The 21172-nt window shown below is 38.9% G+C and overlaps 1 long non-coding RNA gene across 17 annotated transcripts in view; it reads left to right on the top strand.

Annotated features, from left to right (window-relative positions):
* The first annotated feature begins 3261 nt into the window (after window positions 1-3261).
* LOC111975377 (uncharacterized) overlaps window positions 3262-21172 on the top strand; it is a 52739-nt gene continuing 34828 nt past the window's right edge. For 2 of the 17 annotated variants that reach the window (XR_002878826.2, XR_002878836.2), the window contains exons 1-2: window positions 10189-11031; window positions 12376-12418. This is a non-coding gene — a long non-coding RNA (uncharacterized lncRNA). The other 15 variants (XR_002878827.2, XR_011481152.1, XR_002878828.2 and 12 more) reach the window with 15 other exon arrangements.

Raw genomic sequence — 21172 nt, forward strand, 5'->3', positions numbered from 1 at the left:
GGTCCAGGCCATGCATAGAAATGACAGATCATCCTCTATAAAGCAGTCTCCTGTATTCCTCCACTGGAGCATACAGAGCAAAACCTCCCAGATCTTTTGCTAAAAAGCCATTCATTGCATTCAAATCTGAGTTTAGCATGTGTGTCCACTTGTTTGTGAGGATCTTTTAAAAAGCTGATACAATTTCCACTTTTTGCTAATTGGCAGCACCCGTCTTGCTGAATTTGTGTTGGATGTTTTGCCCACAGAGCTTGTGCACAAGAGCATGTGATTTCTATCAGAATGGTGAACGACAACAAAAGAAGCATTGTGGAAGATGGTAACATCTCGCTTAAGCAAGTATGCAGCACCGGGCCTACGTCTTTGCCTGTAAATCATGACGAAAGGGCTACCCAGTGAAAATGCAAACAATTTCCTCTTGAAAATGTGGTGCAGAATTGCGTGTGACTGTTGACTGTAGTGTTGTACAATCAGTGGAGAGAGTGGGTATCTGGTCTACAGACCTGTACATGTGTGCTGCTGTATAAAGAACTGCATTGTCCATACTATGTAAGTAAAATCTTAATCTGCAATGGAGGCCTATGTGTTTCAAAGATTTGAGCAGGAGGTTAATGTGTCTTTGAATTGTGTCCCAATGTCTTCTATGGACACCTGTTGTATGGTTGGATCTTGAACATCTTTCTAATAGACACATTTCAGTATGCAAGAAAAAAGGCACCTTCACTATCATCTTTGATACAAATTGTAATTCTTCAGACATATTAACCATCTGTGTCCAGACATTACTAGGAAATGGGCACAAATTGAATGCTAATATTCTGGGGGCCACAAGGGTCTCCCTCCTGCACCACTCAGGGGCCGCTCTGCTCTCACACCACTTCCCTGTCTCCGTCCCAGGGTGCTGCTGTGAATACAGTGGGCTTGTGGGCTGGCGGGAAAGAGGCCTTCTCATTGGCCCGTCTTTGTTTGCTGCATGCATGTTATTCATGCTTTATTTGAATACATGCAAATGTAGCAGCCGTGGCCCTGTCAGTGGACCCTCCCACCTCCTGCACCTTTCCACTCACAGGCTGCCTCATCCACTCTGCATGTGCATGGCGCAGGGATAGCTATGGAAACTGAGGAGACTGGGACTGATTTGTCAGAGGGATTTAAAAGAGGTGTGAGATTCATGACTATGACATTTCAGACACCGCCATATCTCAGGGGGGAGTCTTGGGCAGGGAGGGAGGGAGGGACAGGGAGTAGGCTACAATGCAGAAAAAGTAGAGACACTGCGCACAGTGCCCAGCCCATCCCTATATCACTGCCATTCATCYTCTGTACTGTACTGAATTGAACAGAATCTAAATGCTCTGAGGTGCCAGATATGGTGGTGCCACAATATATGGCTTTTCAAAGAGGATTGATTAACCAGTTGGCATCTGACTAGCACAGCGAGGGTGACATGTGGCAAGCAGCACATGAAAGTGTTTGCCTCGAAATCAAGCCTGTCCTATCATATCACACTTGAACAGATAATAGATTCTCTCTTTCCTGTGGGTGCTTCCTTCAATCATTGGCAGACTGGTGACTTCAGTCATTTAGTCAATAGCAAAATATAAATGTATAATTCTGCTTAACATGCAATTGAAGAGAGGAAGTCAAGCTACAGTCTCAGTTATGATAGCATTTTGTGTCTAACTGATGTGGACCACCCTCAGTCTAACTAGGCCTAATAACTTTGGAATGTATTGACATTTCTGCATGTTCAGGCAATTATTCATATTCAAATGGAGGTATATAGCTTTGGTTATCCTGGATGACCATCCATCCACTTCGTTTGATTCAGACTGGTTGGAAGAAAGGAATAACATCAGCGTTGTGTATATGTGAGTGTTACCCTGCTCGTTCTCCCTTCTCTATTACACAACAACGAGGTCCAAAGGGCCACATCTGCAATAGGATGCAAGTATTTCATAATCCTGAACAGTGAGAAATTAAATTAAACCATCAAATGACCACGTATATTCACATTCACATCTTCCCATAGTGTCCCTGGTTAGGGATTTAGGCTACATAAATGCAGCTAATTCGGCTGAACCAAGCCAAATTGGATTGGCATGACTCTGTGGCACGTTTGCTATAGCTTGTCCTCATACTGATTCAGGATTTTGACTACATGAATGAGTGCACATGTACACGCATAATTACTTAAATGTACAGCGGTAATTATGTTGTGCTGAGTGCTTCTCGGTGTTCATCGCATCTGGTAGGTAATCTTTTGTCGCGCACGCGTGTTTGTGTTTGTGTGTGTGTCTCAACATGAACGGCTGTGTTCTGAGTAATAGGAACTACTGTACATAGAACTATGATATTTTATCAGGAACTACATGTATATACATAGTTTGTTCTTTATCTAAATGACCATTTAGACATGATTCGTTTTTTAAAAGTTGTTTAAAAAAAAAAAGTTATTTCCAAGCCATTTTCTGTCCAAATATACATCCTAAATCTTCTTGTGCTTCATACATCTCTGATACTCWTCTCTACTGTTACCCTACCGTTCCCTTTACTGACCATATAATAGGCCTACTGTATGTTGAGACAGTGAAACTAAATGGGAATTTTAGAGGTACAATATGGTGGTTGTTTTTTGTTGTACTGTACCTCGACAGAACATGAAATTGAGCTAGATTGGCCGGATGTATGAACTTTGAAGGATGTGCACTTATTATTTTCAAGAGGGAATGTGATGAGAATAAATAATACATTGAGAATGTGAAGCAGTTCAATTTAATTGTATTTCCTAACACTTATCTACTCTATATGTTTGCAACATGTTATCAGAATGTAGGCCTCCCTCTGAATTAAAATGTTCAGTGATCATTAGAAAAAGAAATTGAGCTAAATCTGTTCAATGTAATGTTTAAGCTATTTCATTGACTTTATGGTTTTAAATCTGGCTATTGATTATTTTCGAGATACCTTGATTTCATCTTCATATTCCACAAGGGGGGTAGGTAATTATAGCAAAATGGCTGGCTCTACCAAAATGCCTAAATGGTAAAGAAACATTTTGAGGACTACCTCCCCCAACGAATTTTGCACATAGGCTATGTTCCTATACACATACGTGTTTTGAATGATAATTGTCTGCACAAGTCTCTGCGCTTGAACTTGACCGTCGGAATTGCATGGGAAAGGAGAGGCGAATTTGGCCCTTGCTCCCTTCCTTTATGCTGCGCAAGTTGTTCTCATTAGCATAAAATTCAGCCCGCTTGTAATTAAAGAGGGGAGGCAGATAGAAGCCCGTCTTTTTTCTCGTGGCAGGGAACGAATAAGCATCTCCCTCTCTGCAGCAACTCTCCAGGACACACACTGTAAGTTTATCAACTGTATTCTTCTTCTTGCGGGTATAGGCCTCAACGCAGGCTACTGTTCAACCTTCATTTTACAGACATTTTTTTGTATTATTCATTATGCATCGACTACCATCTGTGGATTATTGCTTATAATTTCAGAGTAAACCTTTTGCAATTTAACAATGTACGCTACATTAATTACATTCAATGGGTATAATGTTGAGTCGTGCGTAATGCTACTAGCTAGATCATGTAATTATTCTGAATGTACATTTCCTTCACACATGTTATGTTGTGCATATAAAATGAATTCCATATTTGATATGTATCATTGCTGCGGGGAGACAAACGTGGAGGTTATACCTTACCTATCAAGTTAAAATTATTAGCCTATTTCCATTTGTTATCATTCACACGGAATTCTTGTGAGATGGCAGGCCAACTCAAGTTCAGAGCTGCGCAAGTTGATGCTCTTTATTACATTACACTTATTTATTGATGTGTCATTGATATATTCACATTGACATATGCCATGTATTTTCATCTCATGATTTATTGTTTCTGATGTCAGAATTGTGTAGACAGAATCCAGAATTTGCCCAAAGTGAATGTGCTTGCTCCCGTATCAAACTTGCCTCTAAACCTCACTCCATTGATGATATTGATTATATATTTATTGATGATACAGGTGGGCGTTATCCCTCTGAGAGCCTCTGCGTTAAGTCAATTGGAAATGTCTGCTGATAGTATACTGTACATTGCAGGTCATAAGGCATGGCATCGGTGCAATGCCTGCTACCCTGACTCACTTGTGTTGCTGGCATAATGAATGTTGATGTTAGATTTGGTTCAGGTTCTCCTTACTCAACTGTTTAGGTGGAGGGTGGTAGTAGCTGCATCAGGGTAGAGAAGGGTGAATAGTAACGGTTACTAGGCCTAGACCCTGGCAGTAGTAGTCATGGGTGCTATCTATGCAGGTATTTTTTCTGGTTTATAGGACATTGCATAACAAGTAATTTGGTGTAAATCAAACTTAGCTGCATCTCATATATGTATGAATGTTAAGTGGATTGAAGGGGCACGTGCTGTTCCCTCTGCATGCCATGCTCTGTAGATTGTTTGACTGAAGTTACACTCTTGAACTCTGGCATTTCTCTGGTAATACCTTCAAAATGTCTTCTCCCTGAATAGCATGCAGGAATATTTTCAGTTGATAATGGCTGATTCTATAGGTCATGCATTTGTGAGCATAGCTATGAGGCGGTTTCCTCGACTCATTTCACCCAGCAGTTAATCTTTTGATAATATTCTGAAGCTAATTTAGATTTTAAACTGAGCCCTGTCATCAAAATAGGTCTTTATAGGCTATAGGCAGTTAGTACTAATTGGTGTAGGGTTAGCGGGCTAGGGTATCCCACCCTCAAATATTTGGTCTTCCCACCCTCAAATATTTGGTCTCTCTTTGACTTGATGCATGACCCATGAGACTCCTTAATGCCCTTATGTGAGGTCAAGCCCTTTGAAGTATGGCTATTGTAATTCTCAAAAGTGGGACCCTTGATTTGGTCACTTGTAAACCATTGAACCTGACTCTAGTGATTCAGTGGTGTTATGCGGTTATATCTGGTAGTATACATTAAAAAAAAATATTTATGGATTATGTTACATGCAGAATATTATGCCAATTTTGTAATTCTGTGTCTATAATTAAGTAATTCTGTGTCTATTGATTTGGGGGTTGATTTGAAATTCTGTCTATCAATGACTGATCAACTCACCGCCGAGAGGGGATTGATAGACACAAATGTATGGGACTAATCGTTGTGCATGCTTTTGCATCATTTAAAATGGGATGTTTGTCTTTTTATAACTCACTGTGTTAGGTTGGGACCTTCGATTATACTATTATGCATTCAATTATAACATTTACATATAGCAGTTTATATGCTCAAATTCTAAGATAATTAAAACATGCATATATGATGGAAGGAAATGAATATGATTATAGTAATTTATTGTCTAATACTGCAGAGTGGCAGTTAAATTATGTTTGTCGTTCTCTTTCTCCTCATCAGAGGGAGACAAGATAAAATCATTGTTTATTAAATTCAACTCCAAGTAGCCCTTTCCTGCAGTCAAATTACCTAYTGGCCTAATGGGTGGAATGTTATTCATATTTTTCATAATTTCATAATTTTCAACTTAAAAAAAAAAAAATAGAAAATCCATTGTTTAGATGTCAAACGGTTTTGTTATATTTCAGTCTTCTGTAATGTATATAAAGTCTAATATTGGGATGCAAACTTAAAATTGAATACATTTCAACTACATATCTGACATGGTACAGGTGTCTTCCCTTTTCAAAGCCCATAGCCATGTGTGTGAGGTGTATACTTTTGTTTCAAATTAGATTTGTTCAAGACTACCAAGAAACACTGTGTATGACCCTGATTTAGCCCACTGCAAATTAATTAAAGGACTCTCTGTCATAATCATATGCTGAAATACACATAGTGTACATTTGGGATATTTATAGCAAACCATATACAGACCATTAATCTGCAGTCGGTTAAGGTACACCAGAGGTATTCCACCAATAGCATCATCCAACAGAAATCCAGTTACTCCAAAGGAATTGCTGCAGTTACAGATATATTACAGATATATGAGTTTAATACTGTATAATAAGTCATATATTTCAAAACTCCAAACTGTCATGAAATGGTTATTTAATCATGGGGGTGGTAGGATAAAGTGGCAATAGCCCGATACAGTAAGAAGATGCTATTAGAGTGGTCCACTGAATTTCCTTTCAACACGTGATTACCAAGATGTTTTGACTTTGTTTACATAGATAACATATTACTCTTTCAAAAGCATAGAGATGTAGAGTGCACAAAGACACTGCAACTAGCACAATCACATTCTCTCTGAGGCACAAATACATTATATACACACTGCAATATGTTACATTGTCCAATCAGGCATTAGGACTTTTTATTGCTATATTTTTCTGAATGATCTTAGTGATTCCTGCTCCTCTGTCCAATCAGTCCTAAGAATTGTATGCTCATAAGCGAGATTCTTTTGAGTCCTGAAGGAACTTTTTGCTGTGAGATTATATGTCCCATCAAGATTCTTTTGAGTCTAGCCCTGAAGAAACTTTTTGCTATGAGATTATATGTCCCATTGATAGATTATTGATCGTTCAGATAATTATTAATATATTATATTAGATTGATCATATACTCCTCTATGTTTCACTGAATTGGAAAAGAGGTAACATGAGTGTTCTTTGATAAATAGAAATGCAATTACTGGATAAGTTGTTCCACACAGATCACATTTAAAACGGAGTCTCACTCTAAATGCACCTTTCATTTGAATGGCAATAGTGAACCTCTTTTTTCTGTAGTTGGGCAGCACCTGTCTAATGTATGTGGCTCTCATAGGTTTTACCACAACCTTTTTCAGCGAAAAGTAATATTGCTCTGCTCTTATGCCCAGGTTGAAACATGAAAAATTATGAAAAATCACTTTTCAATAGAGGAATGTAACAATAACGCTTTATAAGCATATTAATAATAAACCCCTCAGATTTGAAATCTATGTTAGCATGAAATTGATAAAATAGTTCAAATTATTCTTCACTATGTTAAATAAAAGTCAATGCAGAATCATATAGTTGATGTCAGGTTACCACAATTTCCAAGATTGACATTCAATTATCGGTTGTTTGCTTTGTTTGATTCCCTTTCGATAAATGCATAGATCTCGTCACCAACTGTCTTGATAGAATTTGATTGTGGTCGGTTCCAGTAGGCTACAGGTTTTTCAGGCGTTGGGATCTTCTAGCTGTATATGTTCAAATGGGGATTTTTCAATAACACAGCATGACTCCAGTTTTATTTTCTTTATATTTAAAACACCGAGGATAATCAAATGACGTTTTAACTGTTGTCTGAGTTATTAACATCATGTCACCTGGAGTCTTCTTCCAGCATACTTTTTAAACTTGTCATTTATTATTATTCTTGTATCTATTTTATGTCATCCACATTATTATTTAAGAAAACGTTTAATTGAGTGCAATTAAATAAATGACCAAATGTGATTAGGTCTATATCTCATAAAAATATGCAAAATGATGTGTCTCGTCTGTTTATAGACGGCTACAAATATACTACTAATTGCTACGACTAATAATGATACTTTCCTTACAATGTAATGAAAGTGTGACCAATAGCCATTTCATTTTGTATAATAGGTTAATCATAAATGTTAATCAGATTTCGTGCATTCCATGGACTAGTACTTTCGTCCGATGGGCGTCGCTGTTTCGGCAGTTGCTTCAGTCCTTACTTGAATCCTTTCTCTTGAGGTGGTTTAAGATTAATACAAAATTCCCAGTTTCGAGATAGCCTACTCAGATACATGCTGAAATTCGTGAGTCTCAAAACGGTCATGTAGGCTTATTTTATAGGCTTGTATTCACACTTATTTATCAATGTCTAGTAGTCAGTAGGGGCTATTAAAGCCAAAAATCTGCATTTGCAAGGCATAGATAGGCTTGTAACTGGTTTCACAGTGAGATAAATTAAGTCTGCTACCACGCGATGCCATGAATTAGGTGAAATGCTGCATTTTCAGTTTGTATAAATTAACAGTTCAAATCAGGTTTATACTAAATATTACACCTATATTTCAATAAAAATACGTTGTTAAAATTACAATAGTAATAATAGATCCTAATATGTTTGATATGTAGGCTATTTAGGTTATTTCAAGCGTTGCGGTTGTGTGAAGTGTAGGCTGTCTGTCATTCCTGACCAACAAAAAAACGAGTTATTCATTATCCTTCATGGATAACCTATAGATTACATTAATGAGTTCCGTTTGCCTCCAAGTTATAGCTTGCTGATAATTAGCTAGATTAATATGTGGATTTACGTCTGTTAATAAAAGTAGCCTATATTCTTTGTCCAATTTGTTCCTTGTATACACTGAGAACCGTTACAAAATGTAGAGGCCCAAGTTAGGGGCCAGCTGCCCTTGACATTGATCGTTAAAGATGATGGTTATTATCAAAATCAAATTGTTTCTCAAAGGGACATTGAGTTGCAGCAAAGATGTAAGTTTTTACTTCAGATTTAATCGAAAGATGTAGGCTATGACATTATTATTATTATTATTATACTTTTACCACTTTTCTTTGCGTCGTTAAAACCATATCTGGTCAGATGAGCTGCGAAAAAGACTGTAAAGACAGTCAATCTAACGAAACGCTTTGATATGAATGTTAATATTATGTAAATAAATTCATGCTAAACATAGGCAATGCTAAACTACTCTCGTGCAAGTGACTATAGGCCTATTCAGTAATTAATTTCACCAGAAGTTTTTTTTGTCTGATGCCTTCAAAACTTGCAAAGGTTGTAATTTGTTATTACCATGGCCTAATTGATCAATGTGATGCCTATTATATTCAGATATTCAACAGAGATAAATTGAGAGAAATTTCAGAACCACAATAGGATGTCGTCTTCGTACATCTATTTAAATCATGATCAATGCCATGATCAAATATGAGGAGAACCCAATCAAATATGTTGAGGAAAGCTGATCTACTTGTTGCTTGTTGTAGTTCTGAACAAAAACATCTGAGCAGCAATATAAATGCCATTGTATCACACACACACACACACACGCACACGCACGCACACACACACACACACCACCACACACACACACACACACCACACACACACACAACTCATATACATACATACATACATACATACATACATACATACATACATACATACATACATACATACATACATACATACATACATACATACATACATACATTATACACAAACCTGGCATTTTGAAGAAACTGAAGAAATAACATGCTACATGTGTATAAGCCTATCATAGTTTGTAGTGTAAATAAATGTCAGGGCACATTAAGTGAAACAGACATCTCGCTCTCAAAATGTTTCACATTTACAGTTTAGCAGACGCTCTGATCCAGAGCGACTTACAGTAGTGAGTTACATACATCTTCATGTGTTTTCGTACTGGTCCCCCGTGGGAATCGAACCCACAACCTTGGCGTTGCAAGTACCATGCTCTACCAAATAAGACACGTTGTTATTTGTCAAAATATCAACCGTAGCTATATACTAAAATGCACAAAACGTTGTTTTTGCTAATAACCTACTGAAACCTCTCACGATACCATTGAATCGTCTAAGGAGGGTAACGATCCAGGTTCCTGACGTAAGCACGTATTCACTCACGTAGTAAAATACGAGGCGCTTGGACTAGCACGTATCTTTCAACTCAACGCGGAATCCACCTGCAATCAGGCTATCCGTCGTGTTTTCGAATGAAGTACCTGCTCATTTGTTACAAGCGTTAACTATGTGGTCGCATGAGAAAACACTCTTCAACAGCACACGGTTGTGCGCGGTCTGAGGATGGAGACGTAGCCACAGAGACCCACGTAAGGCAACGTGAGCCAGAACTAATACAGAACCCAGAGGAAATCATCCTTTCTCCTAGTGGTCCTCGACAAGAGGAGGCTGCAGTCAGTGCTTCGCTCATTTGCTCGGCTGAAACGGTGTCTTATCCACCTCTAATAATTGCGCTTGCATGTTCCTTGTTATTTCTGAACGGGACTAAAGGCTTGGCGCGTATTCACTCTCTCGCGTTTTGACTCAGTGACTAGGCAAGCAGTTGACGCAAGTGTTACTTCAAGCAACAAGGCGCAGCACGGGGACCCGTGGTTGCAGTGACGGGTCCCTCTCCGCTGATGCGATGGTGCCGAAATGTAGGCCAGCAATTTTTAGAACTGTGCCATCCCGCCTTTCTGCGAGGATTGCAAGAGAGTCGACTTAAAATAATGTGTAGTTGGATGATGGAGTTGTAATTGTAGTCTATGTTAAGTGGGAAAAAAGGAAACACTTGAAGGGTAAAAGTTAAGATTCACTTGGAGATGTAGCTGGCTGGCATTTGTGGTGTATTGCGTCTTGGCGAGTGATGGGAAAAGGCTTTCAGGCATTCTATTTCTCTGCTCATGGATCTAAGTCGTGTTGGATCCCTTCTATAGATCTCTCTACTTCTGCCTCCACACTAGCCTACATCTATCTCTGTCTCTTGTCTAGCGAATGATTCAGAAAAAGATTATGGGCGTAACTAAAAAGGGTAAAGGAGAATTCACACAGATTTGGAACAATAGACATCAATTCACAATGGACAATGAATAGAGGAGCAGAACTGTTTGGGTTTCTGGACACGTCCTCGCCAGGCGGGCTCGTGACGAGGCCAACGACATGTGGTGCGGGACTGACTGGCAGTCTGGACACTTGCACAAATTAGAGAGTCGTTTGGCCAGTTTTCTTGTCTCAGGCCACTCAAGCAAAAGTAGACTAATGCCAGTGTTCGTAGTACTGCTCCGGATTGGATTGACTCATTGCATACCTTTGCTCTCTTTCAAAGTGTATCTATGCAAGATAGCTCCGGGTTTATTTCTCGCTGGCTCAGGTCAAACTCGTATAACTGTAGCAAACTCTAAACTGCTGCTGCAGAACTCGAGTTTTTCTATCATCAAAAATTCTATAAACCTAACTGAAATTCAATGTGGACATCAGTAACGCCTATTTTATTGGATTTACGGTATGTAAGTATGCATGAAAAATATTATTATAGCAACGGGTGTCAAGCCTACTTGAGTTGGTTATAAGATCCAAAAAATGTCAACTTTGGTGGTACTTTGGAATTGCTTAGGTAGGCCTACTGCTTTTTAAATGTTTTATTTTTTTTAAACTTATTACAAAAGTAGTCTATAATAATAATATTTGTCCTAATAGCGGAATAACATCATTATAATCCACTTGCATTTATTGTTCGTTTTTTATTATTTACTGAAGTGGTTTGAAATTATATAGCCTACACATTTTGACTTCCATTGAAAAGTAAGAAAACATTAGCGGTATGTCGGCGTTAATATGTCATGTCTTAACGGAATCGTCCATTGTGCAGTTCGCGGAGTAATGATAGGGCGAACCGAGTGGCCCCAGCGCTGGCGTTTAAAGCAAACAGTTGTGCGATTGTTAGGAGAGCCTGGGAAAATGTTCTGGGGTCTGGGAGGTGGAGTGTCTTGACGCCAGACCCTCTTGTTAAGAAGACTTCTGTGCTCCCAGACACCATTGTCATGCTAATGAGCGCCAGCACGTTGTTGAACTTGATGTTGACTTTCTTTGGGGCTACATTTTTCTCGGTCACTTGTTTGTGGGAAAATCTTCTCTGGAGCTACAGTGTGAAATTAATTAATCAGCCTTTGCAGCGGACAACAATAGAGCCAAGAGAATCTTGGCAACACACAAAATACTTGTATTATTTTAGATAAACTTTATATTTCCAAGCCTCAAGAGAATCGAGAAAAATACTATCTATAGATATTCTCGGTTTATATTTGTTTTAGGACATTGTGACCAGTTGAAATAGAGTTCAGCTTACATTTTTTTTCATGTGATGGTAGGCCTATATTATTTCTCTTAGTCTAGCTGCCTGGACTTGTTTTTTTCCACGAACTTTATTGGTGGATCAAAAAGCTTAATTGCGTTATAAATGGGCAAAGGTTTTGCAATTGAGTGGTAGCAGGTGTGCGTTTGTGTACTCTCTCCTCTCCCCTCTCTCTCCCTTCACCCACTGGGTAAAGAGATGCATATCACTGTAATTTTCATATTCAAAGGCCGAAAATATTTATAAGTAGACTAAGCATGTACAATGCTGCCAGTTTTCCATCACAAAATAGTTGTGCTCTTTTCGTTTAAAATCAGCTGCTGAAATAGGCCTACCTATATGTCATCTTCGGTGCGTTTTGGACTGTGCACCATCTGAATAGATTTTGTTCTGATATTAACAATGTTTTCTTGCATAAGTACACCTGTTTATGTGTAACATCAACTTTTTTTTTATATATATATAACATGACATTGTATTTTATGCATATATTCAACAGGCAACAGGTGCTGAAATCTGAGAAAGACTTTCATACAAGCAAGGTAAATTATTTCTATGCAATTTCTTTGCGGTAAATGTGTCAGTTTTAAACTAGTAGGCTAACATTGCTTTAGCTGTGATCTTTAGCGTTCATTCATTTCAGAAGAATAGAAGAAACATAAGTCATGTTGGATTTTCTGCACCTATGGTATTAGCCATAGCTATACCACTTATGTTATTTTATCGATGTGGGGTGAAAGTTAAAGGGTGTGAATAATGTTAAATAAATTGTTATTTTATTCTCAATATAGGCTATCGTGTGGCATAAAGTCAGTTGTAGGCCATGCCTTTTGGTAGCCTATTCAGTTCACGTTAGGCTACAAATCCTTGTGAAGCTATGCGAGTATTGGTATATACAACTTTGCAAAGTCCCAATCTATCTCTAGACCTGTGTTATCATTGTATAAATGACAACGATGTATGGGGTGGATTTATACGATAGTGGACTATTCGTACATTCAAGTCGAAGCAGCTATCAGCAACAGCAGCCTACAAGTAACAGAGGCTGATTCGTTTGAGGGCCTATAGACGTTTTCATTCTAACGGCTGATTCTATCGTTTCTATAGCTAGCCCATCAAAGCCATATTATTATTTTATAACTACATTTTAATTATTGTTAGGAGGAGCCGGTTATTCGATGATAGAAATAAATCGAAAATGGGCTACTTTGCCATGACCAATGAGCAATATGAATAGTACACAATATTATAACTATTTACATTGTACATTTATAGATGTTATCATAACATTATTGATTTAACAATATGGTGTAGAATACTATTAATCATTGTAAAATGTATGCAACCTTTATCAACTTAGCCTAGGCTACTTCTATTATTTAGGCCTACTATGTGGAGATGACATACACATTAGTCAAATAATAGTTCAAAGGTAAGGCACTACCGAAAATATTTCCCTCTATAAATGTATAGGCTACCAGAAACCTGCGTCCAGGCATACAGTATAGGCTATGCCATGTGGACAGTGCACCTATCATGGAAGCCTATAAAACAGGACATGACGCAGGAAGGGGGCGTGCCTGGTCCTTTGATGGTCAATAATGAATTCACCTAAGGCTGAATTATGAGGTGGTTTTGCACCAAGGAAAGAGGAGGGCCTGGAAGTATTCAAAAACAGTACTTTAAAAAAATTACTGTTAACTGTACCCAGATATAGGCCTATAGACCGTCACCTGTACAAAATTAGGAAGGTAAGACAAAAACAAAGATGAAATATGAATCTATTGTCATAATGCTAATATATACTATATCTGACATTTACAGGTGCAAATGTTGCTTTATACTGGTTTAGAATAACTAAATCAGGCCCCATGCATAAATGACCGTCTCAAAACATTTCAAGAAATTTTTTTGACAATTTCTCAGCTATGGTCTACCGAATCCCGGAGCCGACTAGGTGAAAAATCTTCCGATGTGCCCTTGAGCAAGGCACTTAACCTTATTTGCTCTTCGTCTGCTAAATGATGTAAATGTAGTCTCCCATTGGCCATAAGTTCACCTATAATGTCAGGTATTGAGGTTTACATGTTACTCAAATGAAATATGATTGTTGTTGTAGAAAAGTAATTTATAGGCCTGTCATCACTGGTGAACATGCTTCGATCTACTTGCTTATGTCTTCAACAAAATCAAAGTCTTCAACGATCTCATCTATAGCTGGGTTGCCTTGTTTCTTTGGTTAATATTGTAAATATATTGATTGCAGTCCCAGAACAGCAACACATCTACCCCTACACAAATCCAATTTAACCAGACTATGCTAAATAATCATAGGGCGAGAGCGCGAGCTCTCATTGGCTAACTCAGCACCTGTCAGTCATTTTAATCTGTGCCGTGGTAGATTAACAGAATAAATAGATGGCGTGAATATTGGCTTTGTATGAGGAGACGCGGAAAAGTCTAGGGCGGGCCGTGCCCAGCTCCTGTTAACGGGGAATTGGTCTTCTGATACATTAGTGATAACGGTTTATAGGCTACTGTAGCCCGTAGTGACCATGCACAAAATACAATAGTTTTTGGTTTGACAGAAATCTCAGTACCAATTTCTACTGTAAATTATAAACCTTGTGTGTGGTGTTTTTTTTATAGGTAATAATGGAGTAACTTCAGTTCATTTCACACCATGCATTACACGTAAAGGTTTTTTATATATTTATTAATGTTTTTGTGAATATTTAAATTATTAAATGTTATCATGAAGTTCTCCATAGTAGCCTAGATTGCTAACTGTTTCCAATGGCTATCAAAAAACATTAGGGCCCATTATGACGACTGGAGAAATATGCTATATTTTGACCTATGAGAAAATATTTAGGCTAATAACACATCCTTGTGAAAAATCCAAGAATTGTACCCTAAATCATGTTAAAGGCTATTACTTGAAATGCCTATATGATACGTTGACTCTAATGATCTTTTAACCTTCCAATTATGAAACGAAGATAAATGATTAAGTATGGATTGATGACAGTGGTTATATCCCTTAAAAGAAAACATTGTTATAACTTTGTCATAGACTGGTTTGGTCTGTTTCTGTAAAAATCAACTAGCCTAATAAGTTTATATTATAATAATCATAATATTGGCAAACCAAGTCATTTCTTCCATTGCCCCTATAATATTGAAATGATAGCTTTCTGAAAACAGTTAATTTGACGTTAGTACAAAGTAGCTTCAAGGCCTATATATTCGTAACAGCATATGAATCATTCTCACCCTTGTATAAAAAATAATTAAAGTTTGGGTGTTATTGATGGAGTAGCCAAGAAGGCTACATTATAGATCATATACCTTTTCGAATGCGTGAAAAACGAATCGAATTTTGGTTTGTGTAAGAGTAATGCATAAAGCTTTGTAACGAACTGTAGGTGATGAAATTTCACACAACATTCACATTGTCATACTGTACTGTAGTTTTAGGCTATACATAACTAGGTACGGTCTGTGTTTTCATTACGGTCATGCATGAGACGGTTTCGAGGTTTGAAATTCAAGTTAATGTGTAGGCCTAATATCAATAGTGGGTATTTGGCCTATAGGCTGAGGGGTCGCCTCAAAATATGAAAAACGATTGATACTTTTAAATAAGCGCTATTATTCACCCGAATGAAACATGGTTGTAGGCCTACAGTAGACTCAGACATGTCCCATGTATGAGAGACTCGTTATAATGCTTTGTAATTTTGATTCAGTGAAATGGTTCATTCCATTGTCTGGCCTCGGTTTTACGTTTCGCATGTGGGAGATTCCATTTTCTCATGAAGAATAGGGGATGTCTCAGCAGAATCAAACATCGTCCATTGGTTGCCTCTGTAGCCTACTGTTTTAGTATTGCACTTACACGTCATTGATACACCAATATTTATTTCGCGCGCGCGCGCGCGCGTGTGTGTGTGTGTGTGTGTGTGTGTGTGTGTGTGTGTGTGTGTGTGTGTGTGTGTGTGTGTGTGTGTGTGGGTGTCGTGTTGTGCTCTGTGTTGTAGATATAAACATGTAGTTATGTATATGCTCAGTTAAGCCTACTATGAAATTATCCCTCACAAACGAAATTCCACACTTCTCAAAATGTATCCAGGTCTAATTGGTTTAGTTTATTCTTAACCATGTCCTTAAATTCATGAGTTGAGGAATTCAGATAAAAACACAATTTCATATAACTAGCCTACCATTTTGACTGCGATGATAGGAATGATAGTATGAATACAGCAATTTCTTTTCACTGATTTAAGAGCAAATTGTGATTGAGGATTTATATAAAGCACATCATCATTAGGCTAAAAGAGCAGTAACTGCACTAGTGATTCGGTTATTATCCAAAAAGATAATTTATGTTAATTTGGCACCAAATACTCCAAAGTTGGTAAAATTATGTTTCACATGATCAAATAATGATGATGAATGATTAAGAAATGATGAATCTTTCCAATCTTTATTACACTTATTAATCCGTTGTTTTATCTGGCTTATGTCTTCAACTCTTTAACATGATGCAATACAATGCACATTACATGCTTTCTGGTGAGCATAGCCTAACTCCAGCGACATATATATGTATATATATGCTACTGATTTCGTATTCATATTCAACAAGAATGGGTGTGGCAAAGAAGTATGGTGACCTCCATAGTGGAAAGTGTCATATAGGCCTATAATGTTATTGAATGGCAACTCGTCAATGGCTTTTCATGATAATCTGAGTTTGGAGTGACTGGCCTGTTCCTACCTCGAATAATCAGATGAAAGTAAGATTGCGTGTTGACCTCGATCAGATAGGCCTAAGTATTCTCTCCCTGCATTGTACAATAATGGCATTGGCGTTTTATATGACAAAATGAGCTACATACTGGCCTAGTTTATAAGATTTTTTTTTTTTTTTTTTTGAGGGGAATTAATTTTTGTGCATTATGATATCCAATGTTCTTTTGATAGTGGAATGGATTTTAAGCCGGCTTTATTCAATGAGCTGCAATACATCAAAAGAGAGAGTAGTTCTTTTTTCACTGATGTCTATGCATTGTGAACCAGAGAGGGAAGCTCTGGTGTTATGCTATTTTGGAATCTGAGGCTATTGCAGAGCGCTTGGTCACGGCCGTGTTCACCACAGTGTCCCAGGGTTTCTCAACCATGTGTGTCAATAAGCATACCTAATGCTGGTGACATCACATTTCTATTGGCCGTGTGACCCCCGTGGCCTGTGAGAGTTTCTCCCTGCCCCAGCCAAGCTCCCGGTGTCTCTGACCATGATAGTTGCGTCTCTTTCGCCTCTCCTCGTTTTGTGCTATCTCTTGGACTGTGGGGAATTTCTCGATAACGTGTTATGACCGGTGTACTTCCATAGTGCTCCCGGAGACGGTGTGCGTAAACGCTTTGTTTGATGAATGTACCGGCAATGTATGGAACATCTTTTGAGCTTTTGTGGATCCTTGGCTCTCACTTTACTGACAGAATGGCTTCGTATCAGGAGTTGAATTGGAATTCAGYACTTGCTTGTTTGCCTATGTGAGCCATCATGGAATGTTTATGCAGGCCTATAGCCTTTAGTGTGCCATTTGATTACTAAAGATGAATCCCTAGAACAGAGGGCTGTATCATTATTTGAATGTGAGTATTACATTTTTTTAAATAATGTATTTGCCTTGTTTATTAGTCTATATTSTTGTGGTGTCAGAAGTGGCCTTGTGTTCTTTAACGAATCATCAGCAAGACAGTGTTGGAAGTGAAGAACAGTCTGTACAGTATAAAGACTCATGGATGCTATGTGTAGAAATCAATAGACTTTTGCTCTTTCATCATATGGAACAAAGCATTTCTATTAGTTGGTGGATATTTTCAGATATTATCAAGACGTTTCCATTTATTTATTTGAATTTGATTGAATCCAGGGCCAATGCCTGAATATAGCCTATTATTCATGTCCTCTTTTCCATTTAATTCCATATCCATTCAAGATCAAATTGTCAACAGCATGTGCTTTTAATGCAGTTCATTTAAAGGTGAACTGACGCTGCTCTCTGTCAAGTATGTTGTTGACATTTACTTGTAGTCGTTACAGCAAGCTGCAGCTCATGCTTTTATAGTTTGTCATGTTAGACCCTTTTCTCTAGTAATTTACTCAACATTGAAGCTAGTCTATGGTATGAACTGGTCGATTGGAGCTGGCATTTAAAACAGGGCTGTGGTTGTTTGGGGTGCATTGTGATATTTAAGGGATAATGTAGAAAAGCCTTTCTGGCCGTACCTATCCATGACGTTTCTGTTGCAGACTTGGTACTGTTGATATGGTCGGTGTTGATATGGCTTGGCATTTGTGAGTTCAAAGTGAAGCCTTTGCTGTGTGAACGACTTGTAGGCGGGGCTATACTGTACTAGGCCTAGATGATTAAGAACATCTAGTTGAACTTGGGATGGTAGTTTTGGGAGCATGTGCATGTAGGGAAGAATTGCTTTTTCTCTGATGACTGCTAGTTTACGCATGATGAGATTGTGTACACTGTCCACCACGCTCATTTCAGCCTATTCAAAGAATTTTAATATTACAGTCATAAATAATACATTCGCGTATACATAAGCAAGCTCTTGAAACCGGGCCTTATAGCGTAACCTATTACACACGCACGCGCGCATGCAAGTGTGTGTGTGTGTGTGTGTGTCTGTGCGACAGAGCGTGTTTGATAGCGAGAGCTCGCGTCTGCATACAAGCGAATGTAATGGCTCCATGTGACCACAACAGAAGCACTGAAGCAGCATCGGGCACGCGGCGGTCCCTTTAAGAGACGTGGGTTAGTTTCTCTCTTTGGTTATCTAGCTGTATGAGTTTATGTGATATCATAAAGCTAGAGAACCGAATGTATAAACTAATTCTGCAGACTTCAGGAAACACCAATGGAGCGAAGCGAATCTGGACCGGGGGATGTCGGAGGAAGGCACCGAGCCCAGGAACTAAAAGCAGGCTGTGCCCGCTGAAAGCACCGGAAAACGCCGCTGTTCCAGGGGGGGTAAAGATGTAATAAATGTTGCCTCAAATCGGATTAATAGCCTGGAATGCCATTCCCAGGAAATGTATGGGGAGACGTTGGACAGAATCGCATAATCGTTTCTATCGGAGATTGACTCCATTCAAACACAGTGATGAGGGGTGGTCGCGACAGTGGTACCCGGAATCTATATATGCGGATACTGTTGCCTAATGATGATTAATTGAAGTGATTTTGCATGATGTATATTTCATTAATTATGTAATTGGGGTTCGGTGTATGACCCAGGTGTGAGAAGAAACGGTAAAAGAGAACAGTTTCAACCGATTGGTCCTGTCTAGTGAGTCACGTGCCCTGCTGAGCAGTAGACTATAACAATCGGAATATAACAATCGGACCTAATGCACATATGGCTGGCCTGTAGCTACAGTATGTTGGCAAGCAGCTGTGCCTCTCAGATCAGAGAGCAATCTGACTGCATGCCCTTTTTATTTTCTGTCTTAAAGTTGATGATAAGGGGCCACAGTGGAATGCCTAGACATATTAAAGAGTTGCTTCTAATTTCAACCCACAGGAATGAGGTCATTGAGGCAGTGTTGCTGCTGCATTGCTGTTGGATTAGGCTGGTTTGCATCTTGCCAAGCATTGTCATCACCAGCATTATTCTGTATAGTCTAATAACTGGTAGGCCTATGTTCATTTGGGCTAAAGGAACAATGTGAAGATGTTTGTACCATCATCACCTTGGCCTTGTGTATGATGCTCTCATTAGAAAAGGCTAGACCCTCAGAGGAGAAAACAAAATGTCAGTTTTCTGTGTGCCCTGCTTCCAGAGATAACATCTAGTCCTCCATGTAGCCTACAGATGGGTACAGACAAGGAAACATGCATTGTTCTACACACAATACACATTATGATGATGCTGACCCATAAGTAGGTCTACTAAAACCAAGATGCAGGGCCGGTCCAATCCGAATGTTCTAGGAAGTGTGGTGAGAAAGAGCGGCGCATAAACATGTGTTAATATGGCCGTATAAAGGTAAAGCATCCTTAATCATTGGGTAACTCACTGTACTTTGAGTTGTGTGTGTTTAGCTTTGGCAATATACCGTTTACAGGCGGGTTACTGTCACTGACAGCTGTTGATCTGATTAAGGATGGCCATAACAGTGAGGCCTGCATGGCAGTAAATACACAGAGGAATGTGTATAATTGACAGGTAGGCTGTGAGTGCTCTCTGGACTCCCAACGTTGACCGCTGAGTGAATCGGAGGTGATTGTGAGTGCCAGATAATGCCGCCAGGGCCAGGGTTGGCTGGGTGGTGAGAGATGACCCGATTGCAGGGCGTATTTATGTCAACCTGTTTTGGATGGACAAGTGTCCGTCATCGATCTCACTGAGGCTCTATCCAGTCCAGTCCCATGCACTCCCTGGTCGTGAGATGGGATTTACAGTGGCCTGTTGAATTTTAAACAAGCTGGCTGCCGTTCATTCACTCCTAGTCGCCATGTACAGGGGTGGAGAGGAGAGGAGACTGCACCACAGTAGAAGGTTATAGCTAGGCCTACCTGCCTGACCCATCCTGCTGCAGTAAACCCAGGGCTTGGCCCAGTGGTTATAGCTGGGGAGTAACCTAGGATACTCCAGGCTCTTTTACAGGCCTTTGTTTATTAGGCTGTGGGTTGTTCATTGAGGATGTAGGCCCAGATTTGAACTATATTTTCTACATGGAACACTTCAAGTTTAACTCTGACATGTGGCTATGTGATACAGGTTACTCTTGTGTTCACTATGTTTAGCTCTAGGATACTGATTTATGGATTTTGCTGCTATGGTATGTTCGTTTTGCACTGTTTCGGGTATGAGCAAAGTCACCCAAAATATAGGCAATGTAAGCTCTGGTCTATTTTTTGAAATTGCAGGCTGATGGAAAATCATGCCAATTTGGGGGGTTTAAATTCAGTTATTCTTTGTCTGTAATATTACACATTTGAAAATGGGTCACTATTTACACATTACCAATGGTACTAAGATAAACCATCTATTCCAGTGTGTATACGTTTATGATAAATCATTCAGCGGCATACCTCTCTGGACGCAACCCAACTCATGTACGTTGAATCCCCTCTACATTTAATACCATATTTACATCTTATCAGTTTAATACTGCTTCCTTCCTGGTTCCAGCCCAGACACCTTAGTAGTCTGTGATTTAAGACCTAAACAGACCACACCACACCACCCACAGACAAATCATAGTG

This window comes from Salvelinus sp. IW2-2015, linkage group LG16, assembly GCF_002910315.2.
Source record: "Salvelinus sp. IW2-2015 linkage group LG16, ASM291031v2, whole genome shotgun sequence".
Classification (NCBI taxonomy): domain Eukaryota; kingdom Metazoa; phylum Chordata; class Actinopteri; order Salmoniformes; family Salmonidae; genus Salvelinus; species Salvelinus sp. IW2-2015.